General features: G+C 38.1%; 1 protein-coding gene across 2 annotated transcripts in view; it reads right to left on the bottom strand.

The window, feature by feature from the left end:
* Positions 1-15425, bottom strand: part of BAZ2B (bromodomain adjacent to zinc finger domain 2B) — a 121695-nt gene that overhangs the window by 86823 nt on the left and 19447 nt on the right. Inside the window, exon 1 of one of the 2 annotated variants that reach the window (XM_017736031.1) lies at positions 6868-6898. The exons of the other annotated variant lie outside the window; for it this stretch is intronic. The gene's annotated coding sequence lies outside the window, so the exon portion shown is untranslated. Of the gene's footprint in view, positions 1-6867; positions 6899-15425 lie in introns of those variants that run through there. 2 annotated transcript variants of the gene reach the window in all.

The following is a 15425-nucleotide window of genomic DNA, read 5'->3' as shown; positions in this document are numbered from 1 at the left end:
CAACTGTTCCCAAACTGAGGAAAAACAGCCCAACACAAAAGCAGAGTAACACATCTTTGAGAGGATATACAACAAGGCAGTAGAGCTAAGGAGGAGAACAAGATAAGGTATTCAGGCATAGCCAGATCGGGGCATCAGCATTACACTAAGAAAGATCCCACTGAAGACATGGAAGGACAGCAGTACAAACAAGAATCAATCACTCTTAGAAATCCAATACCTCTAAGCCCTACACAACGGCAGCTCCCTACCACCACATACTCCTTGCAATGAAGCACTGGTCAGACTCATCAATTTTTTATATACTGCCTCTTTAATTCTCCCTTCCTCCTTTGAAAATCCTAGGACAAAAGAGACAAAGGGGAAGAAAAGGATTACAGTTAGGAATTCTGTAGTTCTGTATGATAGAAGCATAAAGTTGTGTAGATTGGAAAGATCTTACAGGGGTCACCTGGTCCCATCAACTGCTCAAAGCCCAATTAACTTTGAAGTTACATCAACTTGTTCAGAGCCCTGTCAATAAAGAAGATACATCTTTTGCAAGCTCTCTGAGCACCCATTTCAGTGTTTCATAGAACCACAGACTGGTTTGGATTGAAAGGGACCTTCAAAGACCATTTATTCCAACCCCCTGCCATGGGCAGGGACATTTTTTACTAGGCCAGGTTGTTCAAAGTCCCATCCAGACTCTGACCACTTCCAAGGGATTGGGCATTCTGCTACTGCTTCAACCTGTCCTTTGCTTGGCAAAAATTTTGGGGCAGGGGGCAGAAATCTTCTTATTTAGCCAGAATTAAGATAAATTAGTTTAAGGACTACTGATGCTACAAAGCAGTGGAAAAATAGAGATAAAACCACAACTCAAGAACAAGGTAAGGCCTTGTACCTACCTTTCACACATGGCTGAAGAGAGGTTCTGATCAGCACAAGACTGCCACTTACCAACCTCTTCTGTTTCTACATCAGTTTCCTCACAAAACATACATTTAAGCTCTTCCAGTTGTCAAGTTAAAAGAACTCTGTTTAATCAGTTGCATTCTAAGCTTTCAATCTTTTGATTCCACTATTTAAATTTTTCTTTATTATCACAACATTTTCTACCTACCTTAAAATAACAAAAGACATAAAGTAATGCTAATTTAGCTCTACATAATTTTACATTTGAATAACCAAATGTAAAATTATCGATGGTAGTATTACGAATTTTGGTATATAGCAAAAAAAAAAAAAAAAACAAACCCAAAAATATTACCCCCCTCCTTGACCTAATACCCCTAAAAAAGACAAGATTTTTTGGAGCTTCCCTGTGGTGAATTGGACAAGTCCTATAAAAAGAGGCTTTCTAGATGAAACAGGGACACAAAAAAAAAAAAAAAAAACAAACCCATACAATATACCTCCCTCCTTGAACTCATAGCCCTAACAAAGACCAGACTTTTTGGAGCTTCCCTGTGGTGAATTGGACAAGTCCTATAAAAAGAGGCTTTCTAGATGAAACAGGGACACAATACTCAAGAAATGTTACCAGCAGAAAAGTTCCTGAAGACTTAGATTCAAAATATAAGGTGGCGACAATTTACATGTGAAAAATTACCTTTTCAATAGTCGACTAGAAATGCCTTCTTAACCCGAACATCTAAATTTCAGAGCTACTGTATACTAAGACTCTGAAATTTAATTAGAAAAAAATATTTCTCATTTCCTGTAAGTGGGAAAAGCTTTATATTTAAATGCTAAGAACACTCCTTCTGTAAGAAAGCCAAAGCAAACAAAGTGAAAACTCTAATCTAATCACGTGTACTTGGAAAGATTTCTGAACTTTTAAACTTTTGAAGGAACTGTAAACAACAAAAACACTTTCTTGTGCAAATGGAATGTTGCTATTGCAAAGAGAAATCAGCTGGTCTAAACAACACAGTGATGCTACCAAAAACTGAATTTACATCTGAGCTCCTCCAGTTGTCATCTGTAAAGTTTAACAAACCACTTATTCCTCCTAGCGGTGGATTTACAGTACTAAATCAGAATCTGCCATTCAACACTCTCAGCAAACAATCGTTACTAAATCTGGTTTGCAGCAGAAGCATTAACACAGTTGGGAGTATGTCTTACAGAAGTTGTGTCAGTAAAGGGGTTTTATGTTTTGTTTTGGTTTTTTAACTGCCTTCCTATTATAACTTACAACACATCAAATGTAGACTATTAGTTTTAAAGAAAACTATAAAAAAAATAGGTATTCCACAGAGAAATATACAGTTCATTAATTCTTTCCTTGAAACTTTCAGTCCTCTTGTAACTTTACTTTGTAATTTTAGTTGTTAGATCTAGCATGCTGTTTTCCTCAACAAAGGCATCTAAATACACACAAGCAAGGATATACAAGTACATATACACTAACCATATTTGCAGACAACACACAGCAATAAACTACTTTCCATTTTTTAATAACACGATTTTCTAAAAACTACACAGAAACAAGGAGAAAAAAAGGCACAATTGCCCTCTGTTTCATTTACACTCTCTATAATTACTGCAAGCACATAAAATTGTTACAATCATACTATCTTTAGTTTCTTAGTCAATGTTAATTGCTAGTATACTAAAGTGAAGATGTAATTAAATCTGCAGGTGTTACACGTGTATGAAGAAAGTAAATTCTCATGTTTTTTGGGGGGGATGGCCTGTTTTGGAAGCTTTTAAATTCCTTCTGAGCTTGCTAAGTGTATATCCACCTACACTGTCAAAAAAACCCCAAACAGCTACTTTTCAAACATTATTACTACAAACCATGAACAGCCTCCTTTTATAGTCACAGAATGATTCTGTTTAGAAGGGACCATAAAGTTCATTTATCCCACCCCATGACATGGGTGCTCACCCTTCCACTATCCCAGGGTGCTCCAAGCCCCCTCCAACCTGGCCTTGGGCACTGCCAGGGATCCAGGGGCAGCCACAGCTGCCCTGGGCAACATCTGCCAGGGCCTCCCCACCCTCACTCCACCCTGCCCTGGGGCACGCCCGGGGACCCAGGGCCAGCCACAGCTGCCCTGGGCAACATCTGCCAGGGCCTCCCCACCCTCACAGGGAACAATTCCTTCCCAATATCCCATCCATCCCTGCCCTCTGGCACTGGGAGGCCATTCCCCTTGTCCTGTCCCTCCATCCCTTGTCCCCAGTCCCTCTCCAGCTCTCCTGGAGCCCCCTTAGGCTCTAAGGTCCCCCCTGGAACCTTCTCTTCTCCAGGTGAAAACCCACAGATTTCCCAGCCTGGCTCCAGAGCAGAGGGGCTCTAGCCCTCAGATCACTGTTGTGGCCTCCTCTGGACCTACTTTAGCAGCTCCACATCTTCCTTGTACTGTAGGCACCAGAATTGTTTTGGGGGGAATATAGAAATAGCGACACCTTTTCCATAACCAAATGCATCCTTCTAGGAATTCTCTGCATCCTTTTGAGTAGTTACATGATATAAAAAGGCAAATACAGCTGTGTATCTAGATGCTTAAGCTAACTTTGACGAGAAGGGGAACAGTTGTGGAGAGCGAGCTACCGATACACTCAAATTGCCATAAAAGCATAGAACTACTTCTGTTAGCCCGAGTTCAACAATTTTTCCTTTTTTCTTTCCCCCTTACTTCTCCATAATATGTGTTCCAACTCATTATCAATAGTTTCTCATTAGCTGCCAGTTTCCAGATTTATCAAATTTCACTTCCGGTTCAACAATCCCATTTTTTGTTAATTTTCTTTTGTTCTGATATAGAAGCTGCAAGAGATAAAGCAGATGGTTTTATAAAAATAAAATAAAAACTGTTTGCCTAATTCGCTTGCTTCTGCAAGTCTTCTGTGTTTTTATTTAGCTGCAAACAGGCTATTATTTATCTATGTTTAAATGTCAAGTAAGAAAAGGGGTTTTCTTGGCAGGCAATTTGCTTCCATATTTTAGAACCAGTAACTGAAATACACAAAATCTTTCATGGGTCTGACTCGCACTCATTTTTTGTTGCCATTTGCTTTCACACTCCTAGATGCCAATTCCAAGTAGGCCACTGAATACTCTGTTACTGTGAAAAGAAATTGGGTAGTTTTCAAAACCTGTTAAAATCCCTACTTAAACTTCCTGTAGAATGCTTGATTTCTGAATCTTCTAACATCTTGCTCTTATTTGCTTTTTTTATTCCCCTCCTCCCTCCCCTCCAAAAAAAATGGAAAAAAAATCCTTATGTGTCAATTTCACCTATGAAGATGCTTCTGCTCATTGCCATACTCACCCAACACTAGTATTCCTGTAATGGCAACATCTCTCACAAATGTGCCTCGTCATCACAGTTTTTGTGAAAGAGACCTCTCTTCTTAATTTCCTAACTTTACTCCAGAAAATTTTGTTCAGCCTTCTGCTGAGCTAATCTTCTACTTTTAACTCATTTCTTTTACTATAGCCATTAAGAACGTGTTTAGTTACAACCATACAAAAAATTTTTAGGACGTATTACCTGCATCACTTTCAAGTACTGTGTCAACATTCTAAATTAGCCGTTTCCACAAATAAATTGGGACTGTTAGAATTCACCATTGTCGCCTTTTGTAACAAATAAAAAGAGCCATGACTAGGAATTAAAATAATTTTGTATTTGGGGAGTAGAAATTAGTATCCACAAGAACTTCGTATCTAAAATGGCATCGTTTTAACATGAAAAATAAAAAAAAATCCCACCAAACAGACAGGCAGACCATCAACACCACAACTGACAACACAGAAGGAATTATTACTTGCCATGTTTCCTAATCTTTTCAAGCTCTCCCTTCATCAACCTATTTGTTACAACCAAAGGCACACTGAAGTTCCGTTTCTTTGTTTGGATGCAAGGGTTATTATTGCTTCATAGCGAAGAATGTCCTGTAGGCTAAAAAAATTGCCTGTACTCACAAAAATGTTAGATATGATTAGGGATACATTTTTGATTATTATTCAGAGATTCGATATTTTTCATCTCTCAGAAAAGAATTAAATATGGTTGGACAAACACACAAAGAAACTGGCACACTGAGTTAGTACTGACAGCCAGCATTAAAATTAAGTTTGTTGAAAGAAAGAAATCGACACCTCGCTATTATTTCTCTTGTATTTTTTATTGCCTACAAGATAACTCATCAAAAAGCATAAATCTTACTATAAATTCCTTCTATTCTCCTCCAGTTGCACACTTAAGGGGAGGAAATTCATGCATGTCAACTAGAGCATTTATGGACCATTTTTCCCATTTTCCTGAGTAAGGCACTCTTTTCTTCAGCATTCATCCTGATGGTTCCACAGAGGAACAGCGGTCAGCGGCCGCCAGCAGCAGTTCTCATTCCACGCTTGCAGGTCTAGGAAAAACTGCCCCACAGAGTAGGACTTGTTTGCAGATAATAACTCCCAAAGCATTAAGGAGGAAGTAGCCCTTGTAACACTTGAGTGTTCAGAAGTCAGGACAAATTTTTAACTCAAGCAATGCACCTGTATTCTTAGCGGAACTGTATCTCCTTCCTAAGGTAAAGGGCTTTTTTTCAAAAAAGGTTCCACAACTGGAAGCAAAACTGCAAAACGGGAAGCTTCTTCTAGCAAGTTTCTACATCCTTCTTCAGTCACTGGAGGCTGGGAAAGTAGCAGTCTCAGTACATCCCAGAAAAAAATGTTACCTCATTACCAAAAAAACCAACAGGGTTAAAGCTTTTACGAAATGAAGGCTTTTTCATTAAAGCCAGCTCACACTACAGAAGCTGGCAGTATACTACAGCATTACAGGAAGTTTCACAATATGATTCTGCAGTAAATATTAAATACTAGATAAAGCCTTCCTATTTCTGTCCGTTACTGCAAATTACTTAATGACTTGCCTAGTTCTGCTTTTTGATTTTTTTAATGGTTCAGAATACTGCTCATGACTTCAGAATAGCAAGCTATCATACCTCCCACCCTTACCTGCTCTCCTATCACTGCCTGAGCAATATGTTCACTAGAAAACTGCTCTTTTGAACTTTAATACACTTGATCCCTCCTATTTAATACATCTGCTCTTTTCTCTTAACCTATTCATTCTTTGAATTTAGCAGCTGCTGGTGGTGCTCTTGCCACTCTCATAAACACTGTATTAAGTCACATGTAGTGGCTGTAACAGCTTCTCCTTCCACATTGTACAGAAAGCACTTCTGAAACCTGAGCCTTTTAACTTTAATCTTATAAATTATTTTAACCAGCATGCAAAAAATGATTGATTTAGGCTTTTCTTTCCTACTGTAAGTGCAAATTTCACCTCTACTGACTGTGAAGTTACATCTGGGATGAGGGCCACAAGGTTGCTATTGAGACCTAAGACTCCACTGTATCACCCAGCCTAGTAAAACAAGAAAACTCACGCTCAACATCTAGCAAAATAGCAAGTATTCTCTGACTGCGCAAAATGCCTTCCAAAGTTGCTAAAACCGATTTTGGAATTAAACTCCCAGCACAAACTCTCAACTAGTTTTAAATACTCTGTAAACTGTACAATAGACATCAAAACTACCAAAGGTATACGCTAAAATTACATACTATCAAATTCATATTTCAAGCCTACATACAAAGTAATCCCGAAAGAATGGTAACAGTATGATGGATGTTAATTGTTAAAGACCATCTCAACAGCTAAACCTGAAGTCACAAAAATAACTGCACGCATGGACTAAGAATCTGTAAGTTTTAGCTAAGGCTGTACTTAATGCCTGGCTGAAATCAGGACCTGGACGCAGAATTTAGCACGAAGCCATTCAGTATGTAATATTTTCCTTTTCCCTGCATGAGTCGTGCTTCTCAGAGAACTATCAGAACGCTTACTGCTACAGCTTACTTACTGTGACCAACGTGGTCAGTTCTGTGACATTGCTGTTCTGCAACCTGAAAACAGAAAACTGATGATGAACTGAGTCATCAAGTAACTTTTACAAGGACAAAGAAAGACACATCAAACAGAACAGCAAAATTTATCAAAAAAAAGTACGTGAGGTATTTCCAGCACAGTGAAAGCACCTTGTTTCCCACTGCCAGATATGAAGCCATTACAAGAGGAACAGCTGAAGATAAATGTTATATAATAACACTTGATTTGTTTGCAACCGTCTGTTTAAATACACATAGCCCTTTTACCATAAGTAAATTGTGAATGATACAGTACAATGTGCAACCCTTTGATAAACACAGTAAGCCAAAGGAATCTGTCAAAATGCAAAAAAAATTCCCAAAAATGAAAAGAAAATCGCAATTTTTTTATAATGAAACTAGAGCTTCATTCCATTAGTGATGCTCTCTAAAGCACACAGATTTCAAATTCTCTTCACACTATGAGAATTCAGAAGCATCTGTGCATCAGTACACAATCCACACATAATTCACTGAAAATTTAAAACTCAAAGTAATTTTGAACACTTGTTTGCATTGTTTACTTCCCAGATTTTTTCTTCCCTGGGTAGATCAAATTTTTCTAAACACCTAGTTCACACACACTGTATAGGACACCAAAAACAGCACAACAGATGCAACATTTCCATTTCAGAAAAATGTTACTTGCTATAGCAGTAGAAATCCAATACTGTTGGACTTTTCTAATGTATATTTTTTCTCTGAAGACATGTAAAGATTCAGTGAAATTTTACAGCTTGGTACTTTAAAAATACTGTCTGTAGCATTAAACATGGACTTGCTTTACAAAGCTTAGAGGTGCTCTCTTCAGCTACACTGATAGACAATTTTAACTAAGCAAATGGGCAAAATTGCCTACATATCAAAAATGCTAGACTAAAATAGCATTTCAGGATTTTTCTTTGGGTTTGCCTTGATTGGGACTTTTACACTGAATACTTTTTAGAAAACAAATGTGTAGAAAAACAGGTATTTTTGCTCTAGATCCTTTTCTACAGCATCACACGGCTGCGTGACCATAAAGCTCACCTATCTCACAGTGGCACAGACAAGAAAGCACACTAACAAGTTTACACAAACAAAACTTCAATCATCTACATGAGCAAGAACTTCTTTTAGAGTTAGGCAAGCTAGATAATTTAAAACTAGGTAGGCAGTTGCATCAACAGCAGCCGGAGTTTTTCTTTAATTCAATCTTAAATTACAACCTCTAAATTAATTCAAACTGCTTTTTTTGTTTGTTATGGCCACCAATATCAAGCTACACTCCCAGGCCTGCCAGGAAAGCAAGAGATATTTTTCTCCCTTGACAAAGGACAGCCAGGAACAAACATTCCTCACAACAGTCAGTGGCAACATCATCAGCCTACAAAGGAAGGGTATCATCTTTATTCTCCCAAGGGGAAATCTAAACATTGATCATCTCCTTCTGTACCCTACTGCCATACTTTGACACCACCAAAAAACCCCAACCTACTGGAACCAAAACAAGAGAGGAGACAGAAGATACCACACAGTAATTACACTATTTAAACAGTGGGAGCAAAACACTTGAGAGAGGGGAAGCTTAAAAATTATGTACTTTGCTACACCCCCAATCATCCTGCTGGCTGACCAGAGCCCTGACTTTTCTTCCAGAAAGCAGAAAACAAAGTCATACTTCTTTTCTTAAGTTGGAAACGTGGCATTTCCTGCACTAACTGAAGCTCAAAGCTCAAGTACTTGCTTCTCAGCTAAGATTCTACACAAATGTTGTACTTCTGACTACATATATTCCTATGGCACTGCTAAGTTTGGGGTGTGGGATCAGTCCTGAAGGCACTGAACAGTCCCCCAAAACCTGAACTTTGGGACAAAGGTTAGACGTTCAGCAGAGGGCAGTGAAAAGAGCTCTTCAGGTGCTTGCTTGCCTCTTGCCAAGACTGATAACCAGCTACTTAAGAACCTGGCAGGCAGGGATACTACACAGTCACACCTTCCTCAGCCTTGAATCAAGTCACGAAGTATTTTTAAAAACAGGCTTTACTATGGCTCCCTGATTAAACACACATAGACTGGTTGTAGCCCCAGTGTCCAATGCACAGAGTCAACAGGTGCCCCAAATGGAAAACCAAGGTAAAACTCAATAGCAAAGGCATGATTTGGCATGAACAGAAGGAAATTACACAACACCAACTTCTCCGAACAATAAAAAAAAAAAATACTTTAAAGGACCAAAGAACATTGTTTCAGACTAAATATTCTCTTTCTTGATATAACTGCACACACACAAACATGAAAAGCTCAGGATTTGCCATTTCACTGTTCAATACTGGAAGTCCTTGAAACTAGTTTATTCTTCCTTTCAGTACTCCCAGTTATTCCATTAAAGCCCTACAGAGAAGCATTTTTTGTGGTTTATTCTTTAGATTTGTTTTTAGAACAAATTATTAGAAAGTGTAAAACAAAGTATCCTCAGACACAAACAAAACCCTAATGCAACTTAAGAATAAAAGGCCAGAAATAGCCAACATTCCACACTCAATGGAGAGAGGTGGAAGTTGAATATTTAAAACAAAAGAAAGAACAGAAAAACAGACATAGTCAATGGAGAACGGGACAGTAAACGTGGAGAAGAGTGATTTTATTGTTTCTTTTCAAATCTCATTATGGACTGTGCAACATTAATGTAACCTAATCAGGCTTCCCTGCACTATTTCCTTACTGTGTAAAAAGTAAAAGACAAAGGAAGCTTCATGTGCTTAATATTAGCATATAAATGGAGCTAGTTAAGGTTTGACTTCAGTGGGAAGACAGGGTGAGGTGAATTCCCACCTTTGTTACTCTTATCACTTTGCAAGCTGGGTTTTTAAGCAAGACTAGAATAACTGGTTTACATTCTGGCAATGGCATCTTCTCAGTTAAATCAAAACTTAGTATCTGAAAGCACTGCAGAATGCAGCAAAATGTGCAACGTTTTCATAAAACTGTGAGGGAAGACATTTTCTATCTTGATGGCAATTTGCTTATTTCTCCAATGCAAACACACTACAAAAGATATGCCTGTATTTTAAAAACTTTGTGCCCTTTTTAACTATATTGCAAACAAAGACTGAAAGAACATTGTTTTCAGGTTACATTCTTCCTGTTTTTCCTTAGTAATTCGGGACTTGTCTGCTCCGAAAGTTGACTCTGACGGCAAAGCTAACAGAGTTGTAGCATTTATAAAAGACTGAGAAGGTGAGATTAGGGAGCTTTATCAATCTGTTTCATACTTCTATTAATATTTGTAACCAGTAGTTCTTGAAAACCCTATAGAAAGAACACTTGATAAAATGGGGGGCCCTTATTCCTTTAAACTTACCTGAACATTTGAAAAAAACTGAAGCAAGTTTCTCTATGCATAAAGACAAGATATGCCAGTTTTGGTAGTTTTAAAAGGCTTAGCAGAAAAGTCATCAATACCTAATAAAGACTAGCACATGACAATGCATTTACTGAAAACCCTTTCTACTGGAAAAGTCAGAAGGAAAAGAGAAGTCATGGGCTTAAAATACAGTTTAAGTTAAGTACTCTGATTTAAAAAACCCCACACACATATTTTTATAGTTTTTTTAAAGACTTCTCTCCTGTGATGAACTAATATTGGAGAACCGATCATCCAAAAAAATGGATTTAGAACAAAAGATCAACCAAAAAAAAAATCTCAGAAAATGTTTAATCTGCCAAAGCAAAATTAGCCCTTATGATTCTGAAAACTGATAATTCAACAGGAGTTCAGTATTTCATTGTCATATTTATGCATCAGTTGCTATGAAGAACATAAAAGTAACAGAAATCAATTGTTTTCTCTAAGAGTTTGGGTTCTCGGTTTTATTTCATTTACAAGATTTATGTAGTTGAGTTTTACCTGCTTGAAATTCTCCCCCTGCCCCCTTCTACAAATCAGTGAACTAATATGGAAAGAGCACACAACTGAAAATGACTTCTGGATCAAATCTACTTCCTTCCTATCCCACATCAGGCAATTCTTCTCAAAATGGAGCAAGCACCACCTTCAAATGTGGTTTTCTTCTCCAATCTTCAGGTTTTCAGCCTAAAATTGTTCTTCATCAGCTTGACCCCATTTGCTTGAATCCTGCAATTTCTATGCTCTTTACACTGTTTTTCTTGGGAGCTTGTGGACCATGGGGCCGGAGTGTGCACGGAGTATATAAGGTTTTAATTTGGCTAAACTAAAGCAGCCTAAATTCATTCAAATCCTTCTGTAAGTCTCCAGATTACCCTCAGAATCCCAGTGTACGTACCCTTCACCCATTAAAAATATGCTTCTTGAATATGAATAATCCTTCTGGAACAAAACAGAAATCAACTGTATTCCAGATGAGGACTTACCAGGACATTCCCAATGTAACAATCACGTCAGAGAATCACTAAAGTCACTGCACAAAAAGGCTCCCATCTAGAGACATATTTACCTCAGCTACTCACTCAAATATTGTTCCATGAAGACTCAGTGGTCACATGCTTCCCTGCTGTGCAGAATCCTTCACTGGATAAGCTCTTTACAGCTCTTGCTGCACCTTCTAAACAGAAACAATGCAACTGAGGGGGCGGGAAGCGGGGATCCACCAAAAAAACCCCCGCACTAAACCATCTTCGATATGATCTAGTTACACTAGGTCTCATTTCTTTAAGATTTTCTCATTTTTTCCAGTCATTTGCAATTGGACATTCCTCAGGTTAAGTATTTGAAAGGAGAAATACAAGCATAACTTCTTCTGCTCCCAAATGCCCAGTTTTCTCACGCTATTATTTTATCAGTCCTCAAAAAACTACCCACATTAGACAAAATTCTAGAAGTGGCAGGAAAACCAAGGCCTCTACCTACATTTTAACTTCATACAAACAGAATGAAGATAAGAAATGTTAATTCAGTTTCACTGTACTAAGAAATCATCTTTTCAGCAGCAAAAAATGGGAGTTATCCATTTTTAGGACGCATGTCCTAAGCGCAAGAAGCCGGATTCTTCCAGTGAGCATGGTAGCACTGCTTTATGGAAGTAGAAGCCACACAAAGTAATGTAAGCCACACAAAGCCTTAGGTAAGTACCTGCTTCTGGAAATACAGAAGTTAGTTAGCTGCTAGAACACTGCACACAGGACCTATGAATTGGCCCCAAAATGCCTGAGGCTCGCACATAGTTCCACTGTGGTTTTTTGTCCAAGCAATTTGATCTATGCAGCTGGAGACTTCTCTCATATTCAATTCCTGTGTACAGAGATCCACTTACACAGAATTGCTTAGGTTGGAACAGCCTTTCAAGACTGTTGAGGCCAACTGTTCCCCCAACACTGCCAAGGCCACTGCTAATCCATGTCCCCAGGTGCCACACCCACATGGCTTTTAAACGCCCCTAGGGATAGCGACTCCACTACTGCCCTGAGCAGCCTGTGCCAGGGTTTAACAACCCCCTCCAGGGAAGAAATTGCTCCTAATATCCAATATCTAAGCCTTCCCTGGCACAAAACTGTACGATCACACCAAATACCTTCTAGACAGAGTCCTTACTATCCTCTGAATTGTCATATTTCTTTAAGTCTCCATTAATTTAAACTTGTTTGTTTGACCATTTTCAAATACTTTAAAAATATTACTAATTCTCATATTAAAGCAATTATTCATTATTTGACCTCCAAATGCCGAAAATCACTATATACACTGTGTGAAGAACAAAGAATCTTCCTTTGTCCTTATTTCTGTTTCAATGCAACAGACCACAAAAGCATAACAATCGATCAGAGGCTTCATTTAGTTCAGTAGTACTAAAAAACAAATTCAACTTCTAAGTCCTTTTTGCATTTTTCAGGTAAAGCATGTCTGCAAAACATGCCACTTTTTTGCATCACTATCCTCTCCCTAAAATAGATCAAGCTAAAGAGCAGTAAAGTTCAGAATGCTGAGCTATGGGGGTTTATTCACATTGTTGACCATTTTGTGCAGCTGGACAAGGTGAGATTCTGACACTTGGCTACTCAGAAAAAAAAATCACCGCAGAAGAAACAAAAGCTGCATGGACTGTCAAAGCTCTGTCAGCACACTGGACACACTTATGCCATGAACCTTTCCACATCAGGACCTTTCACTGTTATGACGGCTGAAAGCAATGATGTCAGCTATGACATGATCTACATCATAATTAGGTATTTAGATCAAGATTCAAGACCTGAGAAAAAATGATCTTTTAGCAAAGCTTGCCCAAAAGTGCTGAAAGGCTTTTGCATCGCTTTAATTAGTTTTAATCGACTCCCACATTCTACAGACATGACAGAATTTTTCTCTGACTCAGCACTTACAGGGATCAGCAAGCACACTTTAGGACTAAAAAGCGTGGCCATTCTACATAACCTCCCTAAGTGCCACTTCCGTACATTTGAGAAATAAGAATTGCGTCAAGGCTATTCTCTAACAAGTGAGGACATGTTGGTTAACAACTCTATCATGCCAGTGAAAGAAAAGGAAAGTGAAGAAAGAAACACTGTCGGTAAAAATTCAAAACTGCTCCTCTTCCTGTCATCACCTTCAGTGGAAGATAAAAAAATGTGAAAAGAATTTTTTCTTCTAGCGAAGTGCCATTTCAGCCTTTAACATCCATTTTGAGCTAAAGAGTAAGAGAAAGCCTGAGAATTACTGCACCAGGAGGACTTGATCCTCTCTTTGAAGACTGCATATCTGCTCTGCAATGTTGTAAGCTCTTGCAAACAAGAGGGGAGCAGCAAGACAGCTTCAGCATTCACACAGCTGCTCCAGTCTGCCAAAAAGACACAATTATTGTTTTGCATAGTGTCCCAGTCACAAACCAAAAAACTTCACTACCTTGTACATCATTCAGAGAATCCTAGACAGTATTATAAAAGCAATAGCCACACAGACACAAACATAGCTGAGGAAAAGACAGAGAAAGCAAGAATGAAAAAATCAGCCAAAGGAAGAAAATAAGAATAAAACAAAGCTCTTAGAAAGTTTAAAAAGCCTTTTTTTTTTTTCCCCATTAATACTATAGCTTACTTAAGAACAAAAATGCAATGCAACCGTAAAGCCTCACAAGAATTAAGTGAGACTATTAGGATGATGATGAAAAGTACAAATAATTTTAAGTTCTTTGATGTTTCAGAAATTCTCACCTCTATTAGGAACGTGTTTAGTCACACAGGCAGCACATAGTTGAGACATATCTAAAATGTCAGTAAGTCACTTTTAATTAAGTCTCCCAGCACTGAAGTCTGGTAACATATGGTTAGAAGAGGTGTGAAATATAGGTTTGATTCACAATTAGATCATATTGAGTACACAAGATAAGAGTTCTACTCTGAAAACTGTAACAAGAAGATAACTCTTTCCATGTAAAGATATTATTAACCCAGGTCCTTAAAAAAAAAGTTTGATCTCCAAAACTTTGACACGCTCTGATGTGACAAATAGTAAACAGCTTGTATCCTCTCCAATAAAAGCAATTACTAGCTGCAAGCTAAAGCATTTCAACCAAATGAAATTGGAAATTAATTGGTTACCAAGCACAGCTACATTTAAACATCCTTTATATCAGATTCCGTCTTTATATGTCTACATCAATCACAGAAACATCACCCTACCTGACTACAAAACCAATTAATCCAACTTTTAAAAATAAATTTTTTAAAAATGTATGTGTATACATATGTGTGTATATACAGGAACACCTTCCACTAGCCCAGGTTGCTTCAAGCTCTGTCCAACCTGGCCTTGGACACTTCCAGGGATGGGGCAGCCGCAGCTTCTGCAGGCAACCTGTGCCAGGGCCTCAGCACCCTCATGGGGAAGAATTCCTTTCCAATATCCTGTCTAAACCTCCCCTACCAATCACCTGGCATTTAGAGCCCGAGATACCATGAGAGAAAAAAACCCCCCATGTTGTGTGACACTGAAGAGTTAATTTAAACATAATGTAGAAGCAGCATTTTTGAGGCAGAAACACAGGTACTGTTTACAGTTACTTGTAATTATTCTCTTGATGGGCTATACATACAAAAAAGAATTTTTCGAAGTATACAAGAAACCACATAACCTGAAGCAGGTAGGATATAACATATTTTCATAAAGCAGAACTCAGAAATTAAAATCTGGGGAAAAATAATCCTAAGTAATGTATTGGAAGGTTTATTTGGCAGAGAAGTACCGGAAGCCAAGAACAAAACCATTTCCAGAAAAAATAACTTAGATAATGCCAGGATCAAATCATTTACTACATATCATTACTTATATTTTATAGGCACATCAGATAAAACTGGAACAGATTTAACAAATAAGAGCATTTTAGCAATGAAGACAGCTTTTACCTATAAATGCATATTATGGAAAAACAATGATCTACTGCAATTCTAATTCGCTCTTGCCCAAGATACCAGCACCTTCCTTATGCACATGTGTAACACTTTTAGGCACTGGAATATTCTCACAGGGACGTACAGTTTCCAT

This window comes from Corvus brachyrhynchos, unplaced genomic scaffold (assembly GCF_000691975.1).
Source record: "Corvus brachyrhynchos isolate BGI_N302 unplaced genomic scaffold, ASM69197v1 scaffold45, whole genome shotgun sequence".
NCBI classification, from domain to species: Eukaryota; Metazoa; Chordata; class Aves; order Passeriformes; family Corvidae; genus Corvus; species Corvus brachyrhynchos.
This window is presented reverse-complemented; position numbering and strand designations above follow the sequence as displayed.